Raw genomic sequence first — 13311 nt, 5'->3', positions numbered from 1 at the left:
GATACGGGCACTTATGAGAAGGGTACTTGAACCACCCTTTGCAGACAGGTCCCAGGGGTGTCTCTGCTCAGAGCAATGGGCTTTCCAGCACCGAGGACACTCTCTGTTGATGCTGTTTTCATTTTGGAAAAATGACCACTCTGCTATGGAGCCCCTGAAGGTGCAATGAATGGTTTTGACAGTTCTTAATTTAAGCCAGAAAAAGGCCAGACTGTGATCTCTGGGTCACCTGTGAATATTTGACCCTTTTGGGTGCTGAAGCAGGAGAAATGACCCCTACAAGCACAGCACAGGACAAGTGTTAGCTATTCTCTCTCCTTTGTCCTGCAGATGATATGGAGGACAAAAGCTAACTAGAAAAGAGAACCCGTCACCACTTAAGAGGCAGATGACACCCACGTGTTCTGTAGGACAGGACTGATGTTGGCAGGGCAGATGGTATCTGTATGGGCCACAGCTTGATCAGTATCCTTTATCTGGGGCGGTGATGGGTTGAGGACTGCTTGCTCAGGGCTGGTCCTTGCCGTGTCCTGCCCACATTTTGCTCTGAACAGAAGCAAGGCAGATGTATTGCTGCCTCCATGCCTTGGTGTCAGCCCCTAGGCTTTGTCCTTGGTGACACACTTCAGCACTTAAGGTCCCAGAGGTAAAGCTGAATTCCTTATCTTGCTGTCTTCAGGATATTCTTGTTACTGGTACACCCCCTTTCTGCTCCTTCCCACTACGCCTGTCCCTTGTTCCTCCTCCTCCCAGACTGAGGTCAGGTTGCGAATCAAAGCTGTGCTGTGGAAGGGAGATAAGGAGGCAGGCTTTAACACAAGCCTGGGCTTGTGCACCAACCGCGTGCAGCAAAAGGGACGTAATGGCTGCCCCATGTGCAGGATGGCTGTCCAAGGCCTCCGCTGTGCAGAAGCTGCACCAAGGACTCCCAAGGTCTGGATGCTTCTCACATCCCTTGGGCTGAGGATCAGGGGAATGTATGAAAGCACATCTGAGAACCCCATATTCCATCCATAACTGGCTAAGTGTGGAGGCCAGTCTCGGAGCTAGAAAACTGTAAGAAAGAGCCTCTCAGCAGAGGAACCTGCTCTAGGAAGGAGGTAAAATCTGAACGGGTCGTCCAGGGTCCCCCAGCAGGCCTGTGTTGGAGGTTACAACAGAAGGTCTGCAGACTGGCCAGTCCAGTGGTCCAGACGGGAGCTGACTAACCAAGCTACCGAAATACATTCTTCTTCCCCTGACTCATTGTAACTGAGTTTTCAGTTATTGGTGCTTTGAAGCCATAATTGAGGTCTGCTTTCCTCCTTGCACAACCTTTCTCCCGGCAAATTGTCAGCCATCAAGTGGTGTGAGACAGTAAGAGGGATGTTACACTCACCATTTCCTAGAAGCTGTCACTTTAAAGAGAACAATACTAAAAAGAGGGACGAATCGAAGCCAGACCCAGAGCAATAAAACTCCAAATGTTTGACTTCTCTCAAAATCTGGAACTCTTCATTCATTTCTTGGGTCTCTGCTGTGCCTGGGGCACTTTGTACATTCGCAGTTCCGGCCGCTCGAATTTAATAAACTGCACATGCCAGAAGAGCTTTAAAAAAAAAAAAAAAAATCATAGTCCAGGTTCTCTTTGGATGTAAATCAGTATGACTCTGCTTAAATCACTGGAGCTACGATGACACCAGATGACACAGGGGTCTCCAGTGACTGGGGATTTTGTTTGGTTTTCTCATGTGAGTATCTCTTGCTCCAACAAACACGAGTGCAGGGGGTGGTGTGGCTATGCCGGCGTTCTGCTGGGGTGCCAGCAGCGCCCTGTATCCGTGCCAGCGCCGGGGGCCGAGCGGCCAGCTCATGGCTGGTGGGATCTGGCGTGTAAGGGAGCACCCGATGGACCCAGCCGGGCTCTGCGCGCGGACCGAGGCAGGGGAGGGAGCGTGGTGTGGCTGTGCTTGCTGGAGCTGTGCTGTCAGCTCTTCCATTGCTTGCTGGCTCTATGTAGATTATCTCTTCTGTACCAGTAACTTGTGTTTCTCTTTATATGAACTATATTTAAAAGCAGTGAAATGCACCCTGATAATATGGGGTTTGGGTTTCATTTAAGGAGAGACCTGTAGCAGTGCAGGAGCCTGTATAATCAGACCAGTTTTGTCTGTATTTTATCGTTGATAGCGGCTGTTACCAGCTGCTGGACAGGGCTGCTGTGCTGCAGGCTCTCCCAGAAAACACAAACAGCACAACCTTGGGACAAGTTTGTCTTCTGTCTGTTATTGCCCAGCTTTGGGGAGGCCAGGTCACAGCCTGTGGGCGGCTTGTCCTGTATGGTCACTTGGGCATCCTGCCCAGAGGCCACCCTGCTGCCATCATTCATCACCAGCGCCGCTCTGTCCCCAGCATTCGTTTGCCGTCAGGCGGGAGAGTTCAACCACCCAGTGATGGGCAGTAACCTCCCCTGGTAGAAGTTTGTTCTCTAACCTGCTGCTTAGGGATAGACGTGGTCCCATCCAATGCCAAACCTCTCTTCTGGATTTAGGACAGCCTTGGGGTGAGTGGAGGTTTTGGGTCTCTCTGGGCTGTCCTTGTGTCTGTGCTTGGATGAGGTGCAGGAAACTGAGGCTCCTGGGAGCTGGCTGAGGGTCCTCCACGGTTGCGGGAGTAAGGAGAAGGATGTGAATCTGTAAATCAAAGGAACCTGAAATGCGGAAGGTTCGGGTGCTGTTTCTTGGAGCTTTTGTGATGAAGGACTGTCGTGGCAGCAGGAGGGCTCCTTCTGTCCCTGTATGAGTGTGACGGGGGCTGTTGGGGTCAGAGGTGCAGGCAGGCAAGTCCCAGCTGGACAGGAGAAGGTCTCCTTGCTTTCGGCAGTGGCTGCCCACTGGGCAGGGCACAACCTGTGTGCGGGGTTAATGTGGCAATCACGAGCCTCTGCTCACACCTCACCTTCAGCCTGCATCCACGTTTCCCATTAGCCGTGCTATTTTCGAGCCTCCCAAAGCAATTAACACCAATTAATCTAAAAAAGCCTAAATAATGGTTTTGCAGAGGCCCCGGCTCCTTCTTGTTCCCCGTGCGGCCCCAGAAGACTGCAGCCCGAACCTGGCAGAGACCTGAGCCCAGTTCAGCACTTCGTGTGCAGGGACTGCTGGGGAAGCTTCTGGGGGAGATGTGCAATTAGGCAAGGGCTCCTAACGATGCCATGGATCCAGCTTTTCCGTCCTGCATCGTGGCGTCTGTGCCGCAGAGAGAGTTGCAGTTCCCTGCGGTGTTCGTTATGCTGGAGTCGAGGGGGAACCAGCTCCTGCAGGTCGGTGCAGCCCTCTCTTGAGAGCCCGCAAAGAGCAACACCACTGAATAGGCTTGGGTGCAGGAGGTGCAAGTCCTCCGAGAGGTTCAGAAAAGTCCCTGGAGGATTTTTTGCCTGTATCTGAAGCCATTTGCATCCTCGTATTCTCTGGGCACTGTCACGTGGAGCAATTCAGCCTCCCCGTCTGTGCCTTCCCCAAGCGGGGCGCAGTTTCATCGTGCCCTTTTCAACAGCGCGTGCCTGAGCAAGAGCTGCTTTGTGTGCTGATAGGAGAAGCTGTTCCCGTGTTTGCATGCGATTTTTGTCATACCTGTTTAAGCTCTTCTGAGGAGGGCTGTGTCTGACCATCGCTGAAATGGTAAACCCACAGGTACCGGCCCCAGGACCCTCCCTGCCCCAGCAGGGCCAGGATTTCGTGTTTTGTGGGGTGCCTTGCATAACGAGACCTTGATCTTGAACGCGGCCTTCAGGCGTTACTGGAATATGAGTAAATAATAATTAAGATTTGGGCGTTTGCTGCAGTGAAAGGGTGTTTCTGTGAAAGTTAGATGGGCGTTATGGGCGCTAATGCCGATGGGTGTGTGCGGATCCACCGACTAACTTCGCCCCGTCATCGCCACCCCTGGTAAAGGTGCTGCCTCTGTTCAGCTGCTTTTTAAAACAGCGCTGTGCTAAGAGCAAGTAGGTGTCTAAATAAAAGTACGTTTCAAGAAAGCAGCACAATTTTGGCAATCCAGAGAAAAGGAGGCTTTTTTTGCAAAGCGTTTTCAAAGCAAATTGTCAGTAGGTTCCCGTTTCAGATGCTCCGAGCGCAGTGTATGGTGGGGAGGAGGGCATATCTGCTGCTGGGGGAGCGTTGGATCGTTTCCATCGCTGGAGAGGAGCATGTCCTTCGCTGGCAGCAGGCTTATAGGCACCTGTCTCCTCCATCACCACCTACTCCTCGGGAGGGCTGGAAGCGGGGAGGTGGTGCGGTCTGGTGGGTAGAGTAGGTGACTGGGAGTTGAGCACTGTGTATTAACCTTGGCTTCTGTGCTAATTAATCAAGAATATGGGTTATTGTTTAAAGTGATGGAGTTATTTCGGTTTAGCAAATTACTGCTGCTCAGCTGAGACTCAACAGCTGAGCGTGGTCCTAGTTCCACCCCCCTCCAACTGCAAAGTAAATCACTGCAACCAGCTTCGGCTAAAACCTCGTGCTTTGCTGCTGGGGTGTGCTACGGCGTGCGGGGCGCGATCCCGCGGCGCTGGGTGAGGGTGAGCATCGGTTACGCTCCAGGTCCTTACTGCTCGCTGGCATCTGCCTATAACCTGCATTGTTTTGAGTAAGTAGTTCAGGTCTGCTCCCGCTTCTGCTATTTTAAGGGACACTCCAGGTTTTTGATGGGCCAAATTGGCCTCTGGAGCTTCCCATCTTGTCCCATAAACTGGAGAGACTGACCTGAAATGACAGTGCTTCGAACTTGTCTCCTTGGTTAGTAATTTAAGCTTTAGGTGCTAAATCTAGGCTTGTGTGTTTCTGCTAAATGGTGACAGGGAGACCCAGCCTGGCATGGTAAATGCTGTCAAAACCTATGTGGAAAAGTCGCTGCATTAACTACAGCGTATTGCTGCAGCTCTTTGAGGACTGTTTGAATACGCTGACTAATATATTCCCTCCCAAAGAGAAGGCAAAAGTAATTTCCACGCTAAGGATGCAGTGGTCTCAGCAGTGAGGGCTGGCGACCTGACCTGTGATTTCAGGGTAGATGGCAGCATAGCTGGGGAAAAAGCGAAAACCCAGGATTAATAAGGTTGTTGCACAAAGTGGCCAAATCTGGGCGCGTTTGCACCAGCTTTCCGGCAGTCGGATGGGCACTGGGCACTGACAGTAGCAGAAGTGTCAGTAACACTGCAGCCAGACACCCACACAGGCACGCCACGCTCCGTCTCAAAATAAAAGCAAGAACGGTATTGTCACCTGCTATTGATCCAAAGGCGCGGATATCAGCCACGTGGGGCAGTGGGGCGTGCTCCCGACGGGTCAGCAGTTAATGTGTTAGGGAAGGAGGGAGCGTGGGTGAGTTATTTTGATTTTGTTTGAAACAATAAAGCCCAAGTTATTTGAAATCTTAACAACAGAACCAGCTTTTAGCACTGGCGTTTATAGGGATGAGTGGGCGAGTTGTTTAAAGGGGAAAAAAAAAAATCTTTGAAAACAGTCCAAGTAAGGGCGATAATTTCATCCTACAAGGGAAGCGCGGTGCGCACGTCGTGTGTCGGAGCGGGGTGTGTATGGTCTGCACCAGGCTGTGCAGTTTGCCAAACATGCTGAAGGGCACACGCGTGCCACGGGCACATTTGGGTGCACACTCGCAGCTCCCTGGTGGCAGAGCTGGGGTCCGAAGTTGCAGGTCATGGATGTGTCACTCAATCTCCTTTGCTGCATCCTAAACCCAGATGCAAAAAGTCGTTTCCTCTTACTGTTCCAAGCACCCACCTCTTGTGGGGGGGCTCTGTTTCTCTGTTATATCCATCTTTTGCATTTCACCCTCAATACATTCAGATGCCCCCTTTCATAGCTGTCCCAAGTCGACTCATCTCTTCAGACGAGCGGCACAGTCTCAGTTCTGGTCCGTTCCCTTCTCACCCCTCTCCACCGGAGTATCCCCGTAGCTCGCGCAGGGAAGCAGAGGCCGCAGCAGGGACGTTCAGCTCACACAAGCTGCGGCAGCGTCGGTGTCCTTGCACCCTGCATGCCAGCAGGCAGGTCGGCTCTGCCCTGCCCCTTGCCCTTCCTCACCCCTTCTTTCCCTCCTCCATCGCTGTAGCGTTGTTAAAAATTAAGTCACAAACTAAATTGCGGTTTAGTGTGTGAGCTCCCCAGGCAGCCGCTTAGTTTGAGGCCGGTTCCCAATGGTCTCTTGCCTTCCATAGCCCGTGGCACCAGCACAAAATAGATGCAGAGTCAATGCCTTTTGCCCGCTCTGTCCCGACATTAGGTTTTTGCAAGGTTCTGGGTGATGGAGAGTTGGCTTCTCCCGGCACAGGACAGATGGGGCAGCCCCACAGGACAGATCCCGGCCGGCATCGCTGGTGCTCTGTGGGGGGGGGTCATCCATCTTGCATGTCTGCAGCATCCCCACGTCTCACCAGGACAGGGCATTTTATCACTCGTTGCTTCAGAGCTTGTGTTTGCCCCTGACGCCGTCCCCGTCAGCCTCGTGGGCACCGCGGGTTCATGGATCATGGCCGTCCCAGCCCCGCTGCTGCTCTTCTGGAGATGCTTTATGCGTCCCTGATGCCTTGCCCTTGGGTCCCGGATCGTTGTGAAGCCCAGTGAGGCTTCACAGCCCCTCTTAGGGATAGGAGGGCTCTGGGGGCTGAGTCCTGCTGTGCCCTGCGCGCAGCCTGGCCTCGGCCGGGGCCAGGTACCGAGCCAGGAGTCCTCATCTCGGGACCCACACAGTGTCCGTGTTTCCAATTGCTGTGTGACTCCTGGAAAGATTTACCGGTATGGAAAGTCATGGACAGTCCTCAAAAGGTGCATTTGTTCAGGACAAAGAAATTCCCTACTTCGGCAATGAAAAATGATAGTGAAGTGTAAGACAGTGTGGACAGAGAGCCGAGAGTGCCAATGGGGCTCTGTCCCCATTTTGCCACTGCCCTGCCAGGTGGCCTTTGGCAAGCTGCTCCTCTTTCCAGTGACCCATTTCACTGTCAGAATTTCCCATTTCGCTGTCTGAAATTCCCATTTCCCACTCACATTTCACAAATGGGAGGTAAGAACAGCTCTTTGGCTGTTGTGTAGCATTTCCATCTTTCCATGTTTAAAATCTTGTTGCAATGAGAAATTTCCCCTCTGTTAAACAGTGGTACATTTAATTTAAGAGACGCTTATGGCTGAGCATCTTTGGATCTTGCAATAGGACAAAAAAAAAAAAAAATCACATATCTAATAATATGAGGAGCAGGAGGACTATCAGGAGCTAAAAATGGTCCTTCAATATTTTGGTGCTTTAAATCTGAGTGATCATATTGTGTCTGTATGTGCACAGTGCATTTACTGTCGTGGTGCGTGTGCCTGTAGAGCTGAGTGTGTTTGCAGATGTAGTTTAGGAAAATTGATCCCAATCTATTTTTAAGGTAAAGTGTGTGTGGTGGGTAGGAGGTGAGGAGGTGGAAGGAAAGCTAAATATTCACATAGCTCCACTGTGTGTTTAAGAGCATCATCTAATAACGCTGGGATCGTGGCAGCGAGGTGAGGGAGAGAGGAGCGCTTCGCTGGAGTCCACCACCCCCGGCACAAGGGCACAGGAGTGACCCCGGGAGGAGCGTGGCGAGCAGGGCTGTCGCTTTAAGCTGCATCTCACACCCAGCGGGTCATCGGTGCTGGCGACGTTCTTCACATGGCTGTGCACTCCGCATAAATCTCTGCTCCGGCAGCCGGAGCGGAGCTGGGGAGAGCTCTCTCTCTCTCTCTCTCTCTCTGGCTGTTAGCGGTAGCTGAAGAGCATCGTAGCGGCAGCCCCGCATCACCGGGCTCTGCCCTGCGACGTGAGGGCCCTCTTGCCCGTGGACATGTAAAAGCTGGAGCCTGGGGAAGAGCTGGCTGCTGAGGTCAGTGAGTAAAACTCTGGTTTTGTTTGTGTTTCCCTTCCATCCTCTGAAATGAGAGGCTAGAGCGGCAGCAAGAAAAGGAGGTAGATACAGAGAAACAGAAGAGGAGTTTGCTCGAGCCAGGGTTTGGATATTACCTGTGTGTGCTTGTTTTTTTAAAGCTTTCAGATAGCTTCAGTTTGAACTTTTTGTTATTAATATTTTTGCAACTTTATGGGAAATAGATGCAAGCAATGCACAGGCTGCTCGGGTGTCTGCCGATGTCTTACAGCGGAGCGTGGCGAGTGCGGTTGGTGGTTCTCTGTGCCTGACTGTGCTCACTGGGGGAGGACGGGGTGTCTGCCGGCTGGGAGGGAGTGTGGCAGCAGTGCTTGGGGATCGGCATTGAAAGGGAAGTGCTGTCCTCAGCAAAGACTGGACGAGTTCAACAGCTTTTCTGACTCTGAAGATGATGGTCTCATCAAGGAGTGGAGAATCCAGCCAGCACTGAGCTGTTGGTGGCCGTGGACTGGGAGAGCCCCCCTCCCAAGCCCAGGGACGATGCTCCAGACATTTCACCTCTCGGTAAAAGAGGCTGAGGCTTTTGGCGAGGGGTTTCCTTCTGCTGCTTTCCTCCAACCTCCCCTCACCTTCCAGGAGACTCTCTCCAAACCTCTTCTCTGGTGCCTTCCAGCAGGTGAAGTGATGAGGTGGGGAAGTTAGCTCAGTGCCCGATGCACCTGCGAGGTGAGGGGGGTTGTGGCCGTGCCTGCGGTGCTGGGGTGATGCAGGGATAAAGCAAAGCCCCGTGCAGGGGACTGGCAGGCAGCAGGGCAGCCCGGGATAAAGTGTTCCCAGCACTGGCAGTCACCCCCGCCACCTCAGCCCTGCTCCTGCCTGGTGATTTTGGGGTTGACTGCCTTGAAAAGAGAGTAGGTAAGCAGTTGTGATGCATCTGGTTTATAAAGGGAGAGGAAGATAAGGCATAGCACGTGGGCATAGATGTGTTGGGATGAATATCTGCCAGGCCCTGGGCAGATAACTGCCTGCCAGAACAAGGGGCACAATTTTTCCAAGAAACGTCCACTCGAGAGCTTGGCCCTGGGGACAGATTGCTGGGTCCTGTCCCAGCTCTGCCACTGCGTCACTGCAGGGCATGGTCAAGTCACTTCACCTCCAGGCTGTCTCCTCAGTGAAATAAGGTGAGGAGGAGGAATCGTTGGTGGACATGTTTAAATGCCAAGGCAGTGCTCTCCGAGGGGCTGCTGTGGGAGGAGCGGTGAAACTGCTGCGTTATCCCTGAACCTGCTGCTGTCCTCACCTCGTCGCTGACCTGGCTCACGCACCAGAGCCAGACCGCCATCGAGCAGCACCTCCTGAGCCGGATCCCTCTGCCCGACCCGCCAGGATCCATCGGCCACTGGGCAGTGGGTTCTGCCTGCAGGTAGGGCAGCGCCAGCCCCCTCGGAGGACTGGGCGAAGCTGGAGCGAGCAGTCCTCGAGCGCGATAAGTCCTTGCTGCACTGAGGCAGGTCTGCAAGAAGTTGAGTCTGGAGGAGAGGAGGGGACCGAAGGCAGGCCAGCGCCCTGTGGGGACACTGGCTGCGAAAAGAGAAGCTGATCTGATGGAGGAACAAGGGTTTGGCCCTTTGGGTAGCTCATGAGAGCATCTGCAGTTTGGTCTGCTGGGCAGCGCTCCCTGCGAAGGGGACGTTTCACCCGTGCGTGGTACAGTGGGTGCTTTTGGCACATAGCAGTGGCAGGAGTCACTGGGGGACTCTGCCAGCACAGAGATCATCTGCCGTGGTCCTTGGGGTCCTCAGGAGCCCTGTCCCAGAGCAACCTGGGAGTGTGTTGTCACACAGCTGTGATCGGCTTTTTGTGGGTCTCAGCAGCGAAGGCAGGGGGAGAGCTGCATCCCGCCCTGGCTGCCGCTGCTGCCCGGGGAACCCTCCAGCTCTGCCCGAGCTGACTTGAAACCCTGTGGGGGCAGCAGGAAGCTGTGGGAGAAGCCACCGCCACCGGAGCCGTTGGGTTGAGGGTATTTCTAACAGCAGGTTTGCGGTGGGGGAGCGCAGCCGGAGCCAGCGGTGGGTATGTGCTGTTTGGGTGCCGAAACAGGACTGGGGACAGGGTGCTGCCCGGGAGCTGGAGCAGCGTCATGAAGCAGAAAGCCCAAGCCACAGTGCTGGTGGCATTGCCCTGCTTCGGCCAAAGACTTACTCCTTCTGGCCTGGGATGTGTGTGTGGGCCGGGCACGAGGACCCCCCTCATCTGCCTGCCAGGGAGCGCCATGTCCTGCTCCATGGGGACCTCAGGCGTGGGAACACCATGTGAAAGTAGCACAGAGATAATTAAAATGTCCTCTGCCGATCCCGGGATGGGGCTGAGGAACGTGTCAGAGAAAGGCTCTTCTCCGCAGACACCCCGGCGGGCAGTGGCGTCCAAGGGTGGAAACCCTGTGGGGCATTTGTGGGCTGTGGCTTTGGGTGTTGGGAGCTGGAAAGTGGTTTAGTTCTTGCAATTAGGCTTTTGACATTTGTTTAATGACTTTCCTGAATCTGAGTGGAAATGGCCAAGGGGGTTTAGGCACAGGTGTCTGTTCTGACTTTGTTTTGCTTTGCTGGTGATCGCTTCAGCCTTGGCCTCACCCGCGCCCCCAGAGCGGCCAGTCTGAGGGATTTCCCCATGAGATGCTGGTCTGGTCCCCGCACTCCTGTGCCCGGGGCGCAGAGCTGGGCACCCCAGCACCTTCTCGGCCAGAGATTGTGAAAGGTTTTATTTAGCACGAGTGAGAGTTTATCAGAGAGGAAATAAGGGTGCATTTGTGCTCCGCAGGGCAGCGACCTGCAGCCTGGGAGAGGCAGGGGCTTGGGGCAGCCCCAGCACCGGGCTCCCCGGTCCCGGCCAAGCAGAGGGGCTCCCTGGGGCGACGTCGCTGCAGGGAGAGGGGAGAGCGGCAGCAGGTACCCCGTCACTCACCGCAGCTGCTCTTCGCTGCCTTTCCAACACCTCAGCTGCGTTTTACACGTCCTGGATCCAACCTGGCAGGTTAGGCAGCCTGCTCATCCGCCAGCAAATAAATGTATGGAAAAGCCTGGATGCCTTCCAGTGAGGGAGACCTGTTTCAGGTGAGCGAGTCCTGCTCCCGGGCTGTCCTTAGCCAGGTCGCTCAGCTCTCCGATGAGCCGGCAGTGTCCAGGTGGAAATACCACTCACAGAAAATGGGAACAAAGCTCTGACCCCACCACGTACAGGACCTCCACCTGCCTGAGGCGGTGGCCATCCCTGTCCTGCCCGAGGTCAGGGAGCAGGAGGAGCAGAGGCTCTTGTCCTTGTCCCCGTGCGGGTGGAGGCGCGTGTGTCTCTGCGCCAGTGCTGAGGACAAGCGTATTGGCAGCCAAAGCTGCCCGGGGGTGATCTCTGCAGTGCCAGCAAAAGCCCCAGGTCCCTCTGCCCAGGGCAAACGGGGTTGGTTCACCTCTTTGCCCGTGATGGAGGCTGGCTGGCCGGGGGAAAGTAACAGTTGGCAGAATTTGGGCAGTTATGGTGCTAGAGGCGGAGGATGGGAGATGAGTCCAGGCAGGGACACCAGCCATGGGGTGAGAAGTGGTCTTGGGGCTGGAAACCAAAGCTGCTGCCCAGGAACCATTTAAGGCTCTGGGACTTGGGCCTGTGGTGGCCGGTGGATGTGTGTCTGTGCTGTCGCAGGACTGTTGCTGAGCCCCATTAGGGGATGCCCTGGCTCTCGGGAAGCCTCCTGACCATCCTGGATGTGCCAAGCCCTGGGCAAGCAGAGCTCGGTAGCAGATGGTGGGCCCCAGGGTGTGAATGCGCATCCATCTGCCCTCATGGCTCCTTCCTCGGGGCCAGGAGCAGACTGTGAGCGGAGGGAGCCAAGCGCTCGGCGCCGTGTCATATTTGGGCATTTTAATTAGAGAGGTGCAGGCCTGGGGCGCGATTTGGCTGGGGCAGCGCTGGAGGGAGCCTGGTGTCAGCGGGTGCTGCCACGGGCCCTGCAGCACCCCACGTCCCGGCTGGCGCAGCCCGTGCAAGCCCGAGCGCGGGCACCGGCCTCCTGCCCCTCCGGGTGCCACCACACCAGGCGGTGCCCGGGCATGCAGCCGGCTCCGTCCCAGACTTCGCATGCACTGGCGGCTCTTCCTACTGATTCGGAGCATCCTTTCCTCTCCCGGGCATGTTTTGAGCAGAGATCCTGACACGGGAAAGTGGAGGGTCCATGGCAGGACGTGCCCCGGGGGAACTGGTCTGTGCTGGGGGGGAAGCGCTGAGCTGGGGGCTCTGACCAACGCGCTGCCCGGCTGCTCCCTGCAAGGCAAAACTTCTCCTGCGGACCCGCGACTGCTCTGATTTACTCCACGTGGTTGCAGGGAAGCTAGAGGGAGGTTTGGTGTGAATGAGCCGGCTTCCTCCTCTAGCCTGAAATTTGGGTCACGCAAGCAAACATAGCGGAGCTGTGAGAGATGTGGGTCATCCTCGGTTCCAGCCCAAGCAAGCTTTGATTTCCAAGGTGCAACTGTTGATGGTTCAGAGGGACCACCTGAGCCACTGTTTCATTAGCGGATCGGCACGTGGAAAGAGGTGAGAGGGGTTTTTCCCCTCCCCGATCAGCTCCCACATTGCTAATGTTCCTCTCTGGCCCGCTGCTAATTTTGACGCTGCCCTAAATAGAAGCTGAGTGTATCTCATCTGCTTCGCTTAGCATACGGGAAAATTGTTTCCCTTCATTTACTGAATCCAACTTGCGGCTTTAACCCTGTCAGCACAAGGCTGTCCCCAGCCCAGACCTCCCTTGAAGGGCTTCGGGTGCCTCTGTCCCGGTGACGGGAACAGCACAGTGCGTGGCAGGAGAGAGAGCGCTCCCGGGATGGCCACCGGCAGAGCTGGGAGAGGGACTTTGCTTCGTGAATGGCCGAGGAGAGATCCCTTTCTCCGCTGAAAGGCTTGGCGCTGCCGTCCGGCTCTCCCTGTGCTCTCTCCGGCGGGATGTGCTGCTCCCCAGGAGGGACACGGTGCCCCTTCCCAGAGTGGCCCTCCCCAACCCCGTGCTGGGAAATGGCTCAGCACAGGCAGACCCAGTTGCAGGAGTTTTGGGTTGCTTTCTGTTGTGGTATTTTTCCCAGCATCTGGTGGGACCAGCTCAGCACACAGGCTTCCTGAGCGGCAGATGCCCCTCTTATCGCTGTCTAATTTTACATCCCGTTCCGAGTGGCTCCTCAGAGAGATCTGCCGTTCCTACGGCGCCGGCCGCTGCGGAGCCGGGCTGTGCGTTCGCTGTCCCGGCACGGGGCACGCAGCCCCTCTCTGCGCTGGAACTGGACACAGCGCAGCGCGTTGGAGAGGCTGCCTCCAACATCAACCCTTCTGCAGCGCGACTTAAATATATCCCTGTCTAGTGCAAGGTGCTTATT

General features: G+C 55.2%; 1 protein-coding gene across 1 annotated transcript in view; it reads left to right on the top strand.

Moving 5' to 3' along the window:
* The window catches only part of GPSM1 (G protein signaling modulator 1), a gene marked incomplete at its 5' end in the record, with an annotated part of 80412 nt that overhangs the window by 61802 nt on the left and 5299 nt on the right, over positions 1 to 13311 (top strand). The window lies entirely within an intron of this gene.

This window comes from Vanellus vanellus (genome assembly GCF_965231255.1).
Source record: "Vanellus vanellus genome assembly, chromosome: 18".
Taxonomy (NCBI): domain Eukaryota; kingdom Metazoa; phylum Chordata; class Aves; order Charadriiformes; family Charadriidae; genus Vanellus; species Vanellus vanellus.
This window is presented reverse-complemented; position numbering and strand designations above follow the sequence as displayed.